Here is a 12,710-nt window from a genome sequence, read left to right as displayed (position 1 = left end):
TGGGTTCCACTTGAGCAACATGTCGATGAACAGCTAAGGGAAGAAAGAGCACAAGGCCGCTCCTCCCACGCCTCCAAGGGAGAGGGCACCTTCCACAGCCCGGAGCATGGTGAGCGCCACGTGCAGTCTTGCTGCGTTTGGCTGTTTGCTCTAACTGATCTGTCAACCAGGATGTGGGCATTAAGTAATTGGAATGTGACTTCACTGGGGAAAGGGGCATGGTCTGCAGAAGACATGAGAAGACTACAACTAAAGTACAATTAGAGTGTTGGAGCTGGAAGGGACCTCAGAGATCCTCTAAGATACAGGTTCTAAGTCAACCCCCTTATTTTACAGATGAGGGGACTGAAGGACAAAGAGATGAAAGTGACTTGTTCAAGGCTGTTGATCCAGTGTAGGACTGGCCCTGCAACCAGTCAGAACTCTTCCATGCCACATTCTAGTCTCTCAGACCCGGGCCTCCCTGTTGAGTAATGAGCAAACAGACTATTATAAAGTGAAGAGGGCTTTTGTCGAGTAAATTGAAGGGTATTCACTCTTTTGTTTTAAGAAGTTCACTGTTTCAGCTCGTGGGTTTTCTTAAAATAGAAGCACACGTAATTGGGTGTTTGTGTGGAGTAATTGAGGGGCGGAACAGAGGATTTCATCAGCAGTAGCACTGCTCTCCCAGGGCAGAATCAACAGCAGAACCTGAAGGCCTGATTTCCTCAGTCTCAGTGAACTTTTCACGCCACCAGGTGATGAATCTGGTGTGTGTTTGACATTTCCAAGAAAAGGAAGTATTTCTCTGAAAACTCTCCTATTCGTTGTATAATAGTTTACGACTGACTTCTTAATAAATTGACATTTATTCATCTAGACATATATTCCCTTGATGGTCTTCCTGTTTCTTTGGCCGAGGAGATAGTAGTTCACATTTGAATACCCAGGGCCTAGTACATGATTTGTGTTATATATATTTGCATTGAGTGAATCTGTTTGCAGAAATGGGATTAATACATAAAAAGCTGAACAGACTCAAATACCATGCATTGCTGAGTAGTGAGTAATATGCCACAAATCCTGAGAAGAAGGTGCAGCATGGGAAGCCTTCCTGGGTGAAACGGTGAGGGGGCTGTGAGTACTAAGCCCTCTTCTCCTTTGCTCATGGGCACAAGCCCTTTACTACAGTACTGTGATAGTAACATCAAATGGGGGAAGACCATAGGAAAAGTGGATTTTGCCATCAGAGAAAAACGGTTCCTTGAAGAGAAGGAAATATTCATCTGCTTCTTTCTCATCTCTTACTTCTGTGACCCCTACCCCAGCCTCCTTTGTGGTTTCTCAAACACTTTCCTTACTGTATTTGGTCTTCTGATCCTTTATTTGAGATAGTTGTTGTTTCCACTTCCAGGTAGGGAAATTAGGTCCTAGTCTCTAAGTGTCATAACATCCCTTGGCTAGTGACAGGCAGTTCCACTGGGGCTCTAGAGCCCCTGCTGTAGTGCATGCCAGCTCTCAGAGCTGGTTCTGATAAAATATATCTAACCCCTCTGAGTAGACGATAAGTGGGGATGTGCCAAGATAAGAAGAGGATCCTGAAAGATAATTTCATTATTGCAATCAGTAGGTCATTTACTGAGTTCTGTGGCACGTCAGGTCCCATGCGAGGTTTTAGGGCTGCAGCCTTGAACAAGACCCTGTTGGGTGCAAGGGTTATGTGATGTACTGTGGTATCCTGCAAGCTTGGTATATCCTGTGGACTTTCAGAATTATCCAGGAACAGATGTGCAAAGGGGACTTTTTCACGTGCAGGCAGTGTTTTTGGTGGTGAGGGCTTTAGGTGTGTATTAGGCATTTAATCTCTCCCTCAGGCTATGTACAGATTAGTGGAGCACATACTGTGGACACTTCTGAAAAACATTAAGCAGCCCTACAGAGTTATGCAATATGAACGGGGCCCACAGTGTAGTTTTTTGTCCTCTGGGACTTGTGTTTCTCCTAAGTGTGACCCAGAAGATGTACTCTAAGATTCCTCTGGCAGCCCAGTTATTCTCTGACTGATTAAGGCCTCGGTAGGTGTAAAGTGCTCATCCATGACCTTCCTGACCTTCCTCAAAGCGAGTTATATCAGTGTACGTATCGTAGGAGAGACCTGTGCCAATGGCAGAGTACGTAGCTTGGCTCTCAGCTGATGGGTGGGACTGAGTTGTTACCCCGCAGGAGGGGAGGAAGGCCTTGGCCTACTCTTGCCTCACCCTGAAGGCAGACTTGGCTGTCTGATGGGGTGGCCCTGATGGCATCATAAACATGGATTGGTTCTGCTCCTTCTTCCCCGTCCTCGTAGTTCCGCTGACTCTAATCTTCCACTGGGACAGCAGATGGGTTGGCCGGCAGGGTGATATTTGCTTGTTTTGCAGACTCTGGTCTCATTTAGGTTTTGGTGGAGTGTGTTGAGTCAGCCTTGGTAAACTTTTGCGTGCTTCATTCTTCCCCTGGAGCCCACAAAACCCGTCAAACAGAATTAGAGAACCAGACCCTAATCATGCTTGTTAGGGCTAACCATCAACACAGTCTTGTTGATGGATGGATGGTTTAATAAACATCCGCTGAGCATCTGAGCTGAGTCTGTAGGTGTGTCCTGGGCTTGTCCTGAACCTGGCCGGGAGGTGGATGTGGACGCGTGGCAGATTCTTGGACATTTCGAGGCCGTCTCTTCCTTTTTTTGGATTTAGTTGACACCCACGCTTGAATGAGTTTGGTGATTTATTCAAGATCACACAGCTGGTTTAGGATTGAGCCTTGACTTCTGTCTTGTTATGGTCCCTTCCAAACTGCTCCAGCTGTCCAGGTGTGGGTGGGGATGAGCCAGGTGTCGCTGTCCATTCCAGCTCTAAATCCTGCATTAGGGAGGCAGCTACAGGTCATCTGCTGCTGCTCTCAGTGCTTCTGGGAACATGGGCTGTTTGCTGTAAGGGGGACCTAAGGAAGGGGTGTGAAGCAGCTTTCCTTAAGTCCAGTTGAGGCTCCACCATGGGATTCTGCAGGGGTTTTATGTCGTGAACGTGAGTCTGACCTAACTTTCTTTTTTCATAGCTCACTGCAGGCTTCGGTAAAAATTCTAGGAGCTGTGGCATCAAGACTTATTCGAGTTTCTTAGTGGAGACTGATTAGTGACTTAGAGATGGGGCCTGTGGGTACTACATGGCATTAGAAGATAAAGTTGGGAGACAGAGAAAGAAGGTTAAATCATCTTTTGTCCTGTGTGTCAAGTTCTGTAGGGACCTTTTTAGACCATTAACCCACCTGTAAACAGGGCTCCTGAGAGTTTGGTTATTTGTGCCACAGCAAGATGGAGGACCCTGGTGTTTGGAGACCTTTTTTAGTACCAGCCTTGACGTGAACTGTTTGCTAAGATTTTGGGCAAGTCATTTCACCTTTCTCAGCTTTAATTTCTTTTTTTTTTATTGAGTTATTGATAGGTTACAATCTTGTGAAATTTCAATTGTACATTAATGTTTGTCAGTCATGTTGTAGGTGCACCACTTCACCCTTTGTGCCCATCCCCCACCCCACCTTTCCCCTGGTATCCACTAAACTGTTCTTGATCCATAGTTTTAAATTCCTCATATGAGTGGAGTCATACACAGATTATCTTTCTCTCGCTGGCTTATTTCACTTAACATAATTCTCTCAAGGTCCATCCATGTTATTGCAAATGGAATGATTTTGTTCTGTTTTGCAGCTGAGTAGTATTCCATTGTATATATGTACCACATCTTCTTTATCCATTCGTCTGTTGATGGGCACTTAGGTTGCTTCCACGTCTTGGCTATTGTAAACAGTGCTGCAATAAACATTGGGGTGCACAGGACTTTTGGGATTGCTGACTTCAGGCTCTTTGGATAAATACCCAGTAGTGGGATGGCTGGATCTTATGGTAGTTCTATTTTTAGTTTTTTGAGGAATCTCCATACTGTTTTCCATAGTGGCTGCACCAGTTTGCATTCCCACCAGCAGTGTATGAGGGTTCCTTTTTCTCCGCAACCTCTCCAACATTTGTTGCTATTAGTTTTAGATACTTTTGTCATTCTAACGGGTGTCAGGTGATATCTTAGTGTAGTTTTGATTTGCATTTCCCTGATGATCAGCGATGATGAGCATCTTTTCATGTGCCTATTGGCCATCAGTATATCTTCTTTGGAGAAATGTCTGTTCATGTCTCCAGCCCATTTTTTGATTGGGTTGTTTGATGTTTTGTGGTTGAGTTGCGAGAGTTCTTTATATATTATGGATATTAAGCCTTTGTCAGATATATGACTTGCAAATATTTTTTCCCAGTTAGTGGGTTGTTTTTTTGTTTCAATCCTGTTTTCATTTGCCTGAAGAAGCTCTTTAATCTGATGAAGTCCCATTTGTTTATTCTTTCTATTGTTTCCCTTCTCTGAGAAGGCATGGTGTCCAAAAAGATCCTTTTAATACTGATGTCAAAGAGTGTACTGCCTACGTTTTCTTCCAGAAGCCTTATGGTTTCAGGTCTCACCTTTAGGTCTTTAATCCATTTTCAGTTTATTTTGGTGAGTGGTGAAAAAGAATGGTCAATTTTCATTGTTTTCCATGTGGCTTTCCAGTATTCCCAGCACCATTTGTTGAAAAGACTTTCTTTTCTCCATTGTATGCCCTCAGCTCCTTTGTCAAAGATAAGCTGTCCATAGATGTGTGGTTTTATTTCTGGGCTTTCAATTTTGTTCCATTGATCTGTGCACCTGTTTTTGTACCAGTACTATGCCTTGGCCTTCTCCCGGCCCACAGGGTGGCCAGTGTTTCTGCGGAGCAGGGGCGACGATGCCTCTGGATGCCAGGGTTTGTAGAGTGCCGCCAGCCTTCTCCCCTCAGGCGATGAGTTCGACTCGAGCCTCCACAACTAGTGTCCCTGCGCAGAGAAGGCTGAGTAGCCCAGCACTTGTGCGAGCAGGCTCTTAGGCTGGTGCCCCAGAAGGTGTGAGCCCCACGCCTCTTTGGCTGTTTTCCCAGACTCGGGAGAGCATCCTGGGCTGAGGGCCTCCCCGATCGGGGAGACGCGGCCCGCTGGCTCAGCAAAGCCAGGCCGGCGCTTTCACGAGACACCGCCTGAGGTCTCCTGGCAGATTGCTCTTCCCGTCTGCCGTTGTCACACTGAGGATGTGGAGGTCCCTGGGCTGGGACTGGACACTGGATTCCCAAGGGTCGAGTGGGGATCTGCTTAGTGTGACTGGCCCCGTGCGAATTTCTTTCCAGGCCAACACACCGATCCAGAGGATGACGGGGGCATCCAAGACGGCCTGTGTTGCAGGTAACTCGGAAGAATCCCGGGACTCCATTGGAAGGGGCCATCTGGGCATCTCCGATCGAAGGAATTCAGCGAGCACTGACTATCCCCGTTTCCCCCATGCACGCAACCGCCAAGTGTCCCTTTTCCAGAGTGCTCTGTGTTTCTCACCGTGGTCCTCGGATGGGCCAATTCGGTGATCTCTCTCCAGTGTGGTCACGTGCAGTCAGATGCCGGAGGTGTGCTCATCTGTCGGCGGATGGCGTGCGCTCTCCCGTTCTCTCTTTCTTCTGTCACCCAGCGGATGCCGCATGTCTGCCTCTGCCCGGTTGCCGTTCCCACGGTGGCAGCTAATTCCTGGCCAAGACAGTCGTTCGTGACCAAAGTCCGCATCATGCCCCAGTAGGGAGAGAGGCTGACCTTGCAGCTTCCAGATTTCTGGGAGTTGACAGTGGTGCCAGAGCCAGGCAGGGTTCACTTGGCAGCTGTCTGTCCATTTTCACATTTCATTTTTATTTTCTCTTTCTGTCTCTCAGATACCAAGATCTCTGGAACTAAGGAAAGATATTACTGATTTGAAAGAAACTACTTCACAAAAAGTACCATTTTCACTTGATGAAAAAATTCTAAAACAGCAAATCAATGTAAAACCCAAACACAACAGTGACGGGATCCTATGCTGAAGATCAACATCACAACCACAAAGCACTCCCCAAGGTTTTTACTGCAAAGGCTGGTTTGACGGGAGAAATCCCAGCCCTTCGGCCTCCAACTGCACTAAGTCAGTGAGGAGACCCACACACGGTTATGAGAGACCTTAACCCTTGCTGCTCTCAGTTCCCATCCTGCACATCAGCGGAATCAGGAGCAACTGGCAGAAGACAACATGACAGACCGGGCGTTCTGTGCCACCAGCTGGGCTGTGCAAGGAGCAGACAGCACTAACTATGCAGTGCTCTTGCTGACAAGGTTTAGCCTGAATTCAGTCATGAGGTAGTCCTAAGACAAATGCAGAATTTAGACCACTGCACAAGACAACTGGCCTCACCTCTACAAACAAGGCAACGTCACCACAAATGAGATAACAAAAAGGAGAAGAGACTTTTGGGGTGCTAAACGACTAAAAAGATTTCTTTAGTCCTTTGGATCCAATAACCTCTCCTCACCTTTTGTTGTTTTTGGTGGCGGTGACATTGCCTTGTTTGTAGAGATCAGGACAGTTGTCTTGTTCAATGGTCTACATTGTGTACTGCTCTGACCACTTCCTCATGACTAACTCAGGCCGACCCTCTTGCCAAGAGCCCTACGTAGTTAGTGCTGGGTGCTTCCTAGTGGAGCCCACCTGGAGACCAAGAATGTCCGGTGTGTCCACCTCTGTGACTGCCGTACTAGTATGGGACATGTTGTCATGGAAGGGCCTACGAGATCTGTTCATTGTAAGGGCACATTTTTTCCTTTGTATAATGAGTAAGTAATTTGGTGAGTGGTACTTTGAGAGTGTGTGAATATCCTCTTTTCTAAAGATCTTTCTCTAAAAATTTTACCATCCATTAATGACCCCTCCTGTTTGTCAATTATCATAATCATATTTGTACATTGAAAATTTTCTAATTTGGTCTTTCCTATAAACTTGTATTTGCTGGCATTGTGCCCTGAAAAAGCACATTACCTCCCCCTTCCATAGCATTAAACTTTTGTTTTGACTATCACTGTGGACTCGTGTATTTTTTAAATTCATTGTTATAAATCATTATCATCATGAATCGTTGGGTGAATATAAATATAAATTAATATAAATATTCTTTCTCTTCTTCATATTTATATCCTAAACTCACCCATATCTTTTGGCCCATATTAACCATACACACTACATTGTATTTATTATATTTCTTTCTCTACCTTTTTTTTCTAGAGAACATGTGATTTCTCGATTCATTGTGACGTTTTTATACAGAATATAGACTATCTTAATTGATTTGTATTGAGAAAATGGTTCCCATTGTACAAGCAACTCATAAATCATCAGTCTGCAAACTAGCTTTTCGCCACTGAGGAAGTTCTGGCTAGGACCTCAGAGATTTTTAATAAGCTTCATACATAATTACTCAATGTATGACATTGGTATTAAGGATATTTTTAATAGCACTTGAAATCATTGCAATATAACTTTAGGCAAGTCACTTAACTTTTATTAGGTTTCAATGACCTCAGTTTAAGAAGCATCTGGATAACTTTTTTTCCTGCGACAGAATATGCTTTTGAGCTCCCTCACACAGCAACATCATCCTGCAGTTTGTATGGGGGTGTGATGGAGGTGGGGTCCCAACTTTGAAAAGTCATCTGCCCGGTCCTTCCTTCACTCAGTCATGAAAGCTTAATGGAACACGTGGCGGTTGTGGCCATCGTCACCCTTGTGAAACCACCAGCCTAGACAATCCCAGCAGAGTTACAGAGACACACATATCAGGAGGACGTCCCACATTTCAGTCTCACCAACCGTGGGTAGGATGTACATTAGGAGATGACTCTGTCTCGTGCCACACCTCTCTTCCTGACCTCAGCTGCTGTGCCACTAAACACCACTGTACATGTGTGGCGTATATTTCTGCGCCTGGTCAGGGCCTGTATTTTCCCACATACTTCAGACAAACACAAACATAGGTCACTGGTGTGTACCTACACAGGCAGATCCGGCAACACTGTTGCATAGAAACTGCCCTTCCATCCACTCCTGTTGAATATATTGCTTGTCCAAAGGCAGATACAATTACATCATCTGATTTACTACATGTATTCAAGCAGATATATGTGAAATTTTTATATGCCTTTGACAAGTAGAAGAGATCCTATGGAATTGTAATGAAACTCATAAGTTACATACACAGAATTCAATTTTTATGGAAAGTAAAAATCAAAACAAACTACACATATCAACGGAAGTTGAAGTAAGTAGATGGAGATGCCAAAATTCACTTCAAGTTATATGAAACCCAAAATGTTGCTGTGGGGGGAAATGGAGTCAACATTATATGGGATATGTTAAGAATGACACTAACAGGTGGTTGGGATAGATATCTTTGGTTGAATTAACTTATCACAAGCTAAGTAGAGTATAGTCTCAAATTGACTCCACACTCTTCAAAGGGAATGAAAAACTGGTAGAGAGTAAAAGAAAAATGAGTAAAGTTTTACATAATTCTTGGAGGAAAAGCATCGAGGACAATTCAATGGATGCATGACCTCAATAGATGCCTCAGTAAAAGAAAGATGCTGAGAAATGTGGCTGCCTCAATGTTTTTCTCTGCACCTCCGAGCCTGAACAAGGAGAAATTCTCAGATTTGAGAAACTGTTTGGAAGGATCAGCACAGGGAAGCCAAAAGCTGAAAGGGGCTGAGAAGGATGGTCTCCTTCCTTAGAGACCTTCACAGAGGATCAGGGCAGCCTTGGAGCTCCAGCATAGAGAGCCTTGTGCTTTGTGGTCAGCGACTCTACGGTGGTGTGGGGTCTGATAAAGCTTCCTGACTTCCAGATGACCTCATTTTAGGGGACCTTATTTCCACCAGAAGAGAAGAATCGCAGCCTCCTCACCTCCAGCGTTATTAAGAACAACTTTGTTTTCAATAGATCGGTTTGTTGTTCATTTATTTCTCCTCCCACCCACTTTGGGACCCTCCTCTTCCTCCTCAAGGCTGTATCTCTCCTTGCCTCCCACCCACAGTCATCTCCGGGGCCCATATGACTAAGGAAGTGGTTAACCAGACGCCATGCAGTAGAGCTGGCTCTTCTCTTGGGAGCTGCCTTTGTGGGACCATGTTCAGATGGGGCCTCTTTAGTGACCTGACCTATTTAAACGATTCTTTCCATTCAGCTCATCCACATGGATTTGGAGAAAACTGGGTCATTGATAAGATGCCTCATGCATCTCTTCCTCATCTCTTTCCATAGAAGAGGCAGTAACTATGCTCTTCCAAGAAAATATTCTGGCAGCCAGCCCGGTGGCGTAGTGGTTAAGTTCGCATGCTCTGTTTCATCTGCCCGGGGTTCACAGGTTTGGATCCTGGGTGCAGACATACACATCACTCATCAGGTCATGATATGGAAGCACCCCACAGACAAAAGAGAGGAAGACTGGCACAGATGTTAAGCTCAGGGTGAATCTTCCTTAAGCAATATGAGGAAGATTGGCAACGGAGGTAACCTCAGGGCCAATCATCCTCAACAACAACAACAACAGAAATCCTCCCCTGAGTGCTGAGAACCTCCAGCAGTAAGATGAGAAGAGATAAACCAGAGCTGGACAGAAGGAGCTAAAGGTTCAGATGGAGGAATCTACTCTGGGCCCTCCCGGTAGGATCCCTTCTCTGAAGGAGCGAAGCTTCCTGCCAGAAGCCACCAGGGACAAAGGACTTGCACTGCAACTGCTGAGTCCTTCTCCCTTGTTTGGTTTGCTGTATAGGTCTTTACTTTCAGGTAAAATTCACTATACATGCACACCAAGTACATAATTCACATTATAACTTTTGAGGGCCCTGGGCACTTTGTCTTCATGGGTCCCTTCATGCATAAACCATTAAAAAGTATATTCTACTACTGTTGGTATAAAAAAATGTATTATTACTATTATATGTTAAAACATTGTCTTTGACCTAAAAGAACACTGCTTTTCATCTGATTTTAAAATAAATTCAAACATTTTCCTGTGCCTCTGGTGTGGATCCCTATGGTCCCCTGTGTGCCATCATGAGATGGAGGAGGAAGGGGAGGGGGTGGAGAGGGAGGATGTGGGAAGAGTAGGAGGGGCAGAGGAGGAGGAAGAGGGGCGAAAGGAAGAGGAAGCAGAAGAGCATGGAGAGCTCAATACCAAGGAGATGCAATTCCCTGGCCCCAGAATGGCAGCCCCTGTCTCTCTGGAACTCCCCCTTACCAGATTCTGCACCCCCCCCCGACTCTGGTCTCTCCTCCTCCAGCCTCCCTTCTACCCACAGGAGCAGCCTCTCATTCCTCCTCCCACGCCCTGATCCTGAGGATTCTTTCCTTTTCCACTCAGTCTCCCCAAGCTTAGGCCCAAGTCCTTCACCCAGAGCAGGACTGTCCCCTCCCAACCACCGGCTCTCCAGGCCTTTACTTGCCAACCCTTGTCTTGTAGTTCTGGAGAGTCCAAAGCATAAACACCTCCCAGGAGAAGAGGAAGTGTGGGCCAGGTCTCCTCATGGAGTCATGGGTCCCCCTGCTGAACTGAATCCAGCCATCCCAGTTCATTCCAGTTGGATCTGTGAAGACATCAACCTTGAATGAGCGGGGAGAAGGGACACAGAAAACACACTGATGAGTACTTTAACATGTAAGCTTCCATCTATATATCCAATACATCACCTGCATTCAGTTTTGTTTTATTCCGTTCATATGAATTGGATAATCTGCATGCTTTGCTTTATACATTTTCTTTTCTTTTTTCTTTTTTTCCTCAGAAGTCTTGGGTAGGCATAACACAGGACCCCAGAATTCCACTCTTTGTTGTGTAATCTACCGTGCCCAGGACACCTGCACAAGAAGGACCATAGCCTTGTTGTGTGAAAGATCCACAGACTGTAAACAACCAAAATGTCCACCATCAATAGAATGGATAACTAAATTGTGGTCTATTTCATTAGCAACCACAATGGAAGAATCACTGATGATTGTTAAATCCATAATTCTTAGTGAACAAAGCCAGGCATGAGAGAATATATGCTATATGATTACAGGTTAAAATCCAGACCTGTGTGGAGTGTGTAATAAACAAAATTATAAAATACATGAACAAAGAATGAAACATCACGAAAATAAGATTGAGGTTACTGCTAAGGCCAAGGAGGGAGATGTGACCAGGAAGAGGCATTTGGGAAGCTTCTGGAAGCCTCGTATGTTCTAGGTATTGATCTAGTTGGGGGCTATGTTAACTTATAGCCATACATTTATGTTTTATGCAGCCTTCTGCATATTGTGTTACACAATGAAAGAAAAAATATCATTCTGTCAATGTACATCATGCCAGGAAGCACAAACTATGCTAAGTGAGCAGTTGGGTTATCTTCATCTGCACAACACTGTGAGGTGTGGGGCACCATTACAGCCACGTGACCCACGAGGAAATCATAGGATGTAGCCCCTTGTCCCCACCAGACCAGTGGTGGCACCAGGACTGGAGGAGGCCACGTCTGACAGAGACAATGCTGGCAACCACAGCCCTGACCTATCGTCCCTGGACCAACAGCGGTATCTCTGAGGAGCTTGGAACCCAGTCCATTCTAGAGTCATGGAATGAAGTGCCAAGCTTTTTGGGGTAGAGGTAGGAATAGAGAATTTTCCTAACTCGAGGAGGCTTTCAAAGCAGGAAGTGTGTGTGATAACCATGGCAGAGAAGGGAACTTCCCAGTTACCCCCAGGGATTATGTGGGCCCGTTGGGCAGAGCTCCTCAAGGGCAGGATTGCCAGAACATTCCAAATATCTCAGAGCCCTTAGACAAGCAATGCCCAAATGCAGAGGTGAGGGGATGGTGGCCTCCAACAGAAGTCAACAACCTGGGAAAGAACATACAGCCAGAGAAGAGGCAGAACCTACAGAAGATGGCCTGAGGTTCCCAGCAGCCACTTTCTCAGGTGTCCCCAAAAGCTCACCCTCCGTGGAAGCACATGGGAGAAACACACACACACTCCCTCACGGAGAGACAACAAAGGGAAAAACAACAGCTGACGCCAACAGTAGCAAAGCAGCAGACAGTGGAGACAATGGACCTGGCCAAGGCTGTTCCTCCTTTAAAGTCTGTGGTAGGCTTCGCGCGACATACAGGAGAGAACCTCACTGTCCACAGCAGGGAGTCAGCGGAAGAGCTAGAGTGGTAAATTTGAAAGGAAGGAAGAACAGATGGGGAAGAACCAAAAAGTAGAAAACGGAGTTAGAAGCTCGGGATCAAGGCAGCTCTCCTGGACTCCCAAATAGAATAAAACCCATACACCATAACTCCCCACCACATATTACAAAGTCAATTTGGTAGAGTCAGGAAAATGGCAGAGAGAAGAAAATATGAGGGATAATAGAACCAGCTTACCCTGAGGAAGCACAGCCATTTGGGGGGATATCTGGGGAATTTGAAAACTCGCCTTCTCCCGCCTGGCATAGCCTTATATTCCTTACGCCGTCCACTCACCTTCTCTAGAACCACCCCCACCGCCCTGCCCCCTGTGGCCCCCCAGACCTCCTCTACACAGAACTTGCACTCAAATTCATGCAACAGTCCTTGACTCGGTCCCAGTGGCTCAGGAAGTCTCCTAGAGCAGGAGTAACGGACGTCTAAACAGCTGGCCGCGGAGCCGCGTCATCCACATGAGACACGCCCCACGCAGGACAGCGCCGGCGTTACTTTCCTTCCTGCCCATGCCCCG

At 45.9% G+C, this 12,710-nt stretch overlaps 2 long non-coding RNA genes across 4 annotated transcripts; one reads left to right on the top strand and one right to left on the bottom strand.

Annotated features, from left to right (window-relative positions):
* The first annotated feature begins 15 nt into the window (after positions 1 to 15).
* On the top strand, positions 16 to 6,996 carry LOC138924256 (uncharacterized). Its single transcript, XR_011439086.1, has 2 exons — positions 16 to 5,311; positions 5,824 to 6,996. It is a non-coding gene; the product is annotated as an uncharacterized lncRNA (long non-coding RNA).
* Positions 3,427 to 12,677, bottom strand: LOC138924254 (uncharacterized). 3 transcript variants are annotated; one of them, XR_011439083.1, is made up of 4 exons: positions 12,377 to 12,677; positions 12,063 to 12,158; positions 10,662 to 10,829; positions 3,427 to 10,558 (listed from the first exon to the last, which is right to left on the bottom strand). It is a non-coding gene; the product is annotated as an uncharacterized lncRNA (long non-coding RNA). The 3 variants fall into 3 exon arrangements; XR_011439084.1 differs by lacking the exon at positions 12,063 to 12,158 and having other exon boundaries at positions 12,524 to 12,648; XR_011439082.1 differs by lacking the exon at positions 12,063 to 12,158 and having other exon boundaries at positions 12,377 to 12,622.
* Positions 12,678 to 12,710: the final 33 nt, after the last annotated feature.

This window comes from Equus caballus, chromosome 5 (assembly GCF_041296265.1).
Source record: "Equus caballus isolate H_3958 breed thoroughbred chromosome 5, TB-T2T, whole genome shotgun sequence".
Taxonomy (NCBI): Eukaryota; Metazoa; Chordata; class Mammalia; order Perissodactyla; family Equidae; genus Equus; species Equus caballus.
The sequence above is the reverse complement of the archived record's forward strand: the minus strand, read 5'-3'. Positions and strand labels throughout refer to the sequence as shown.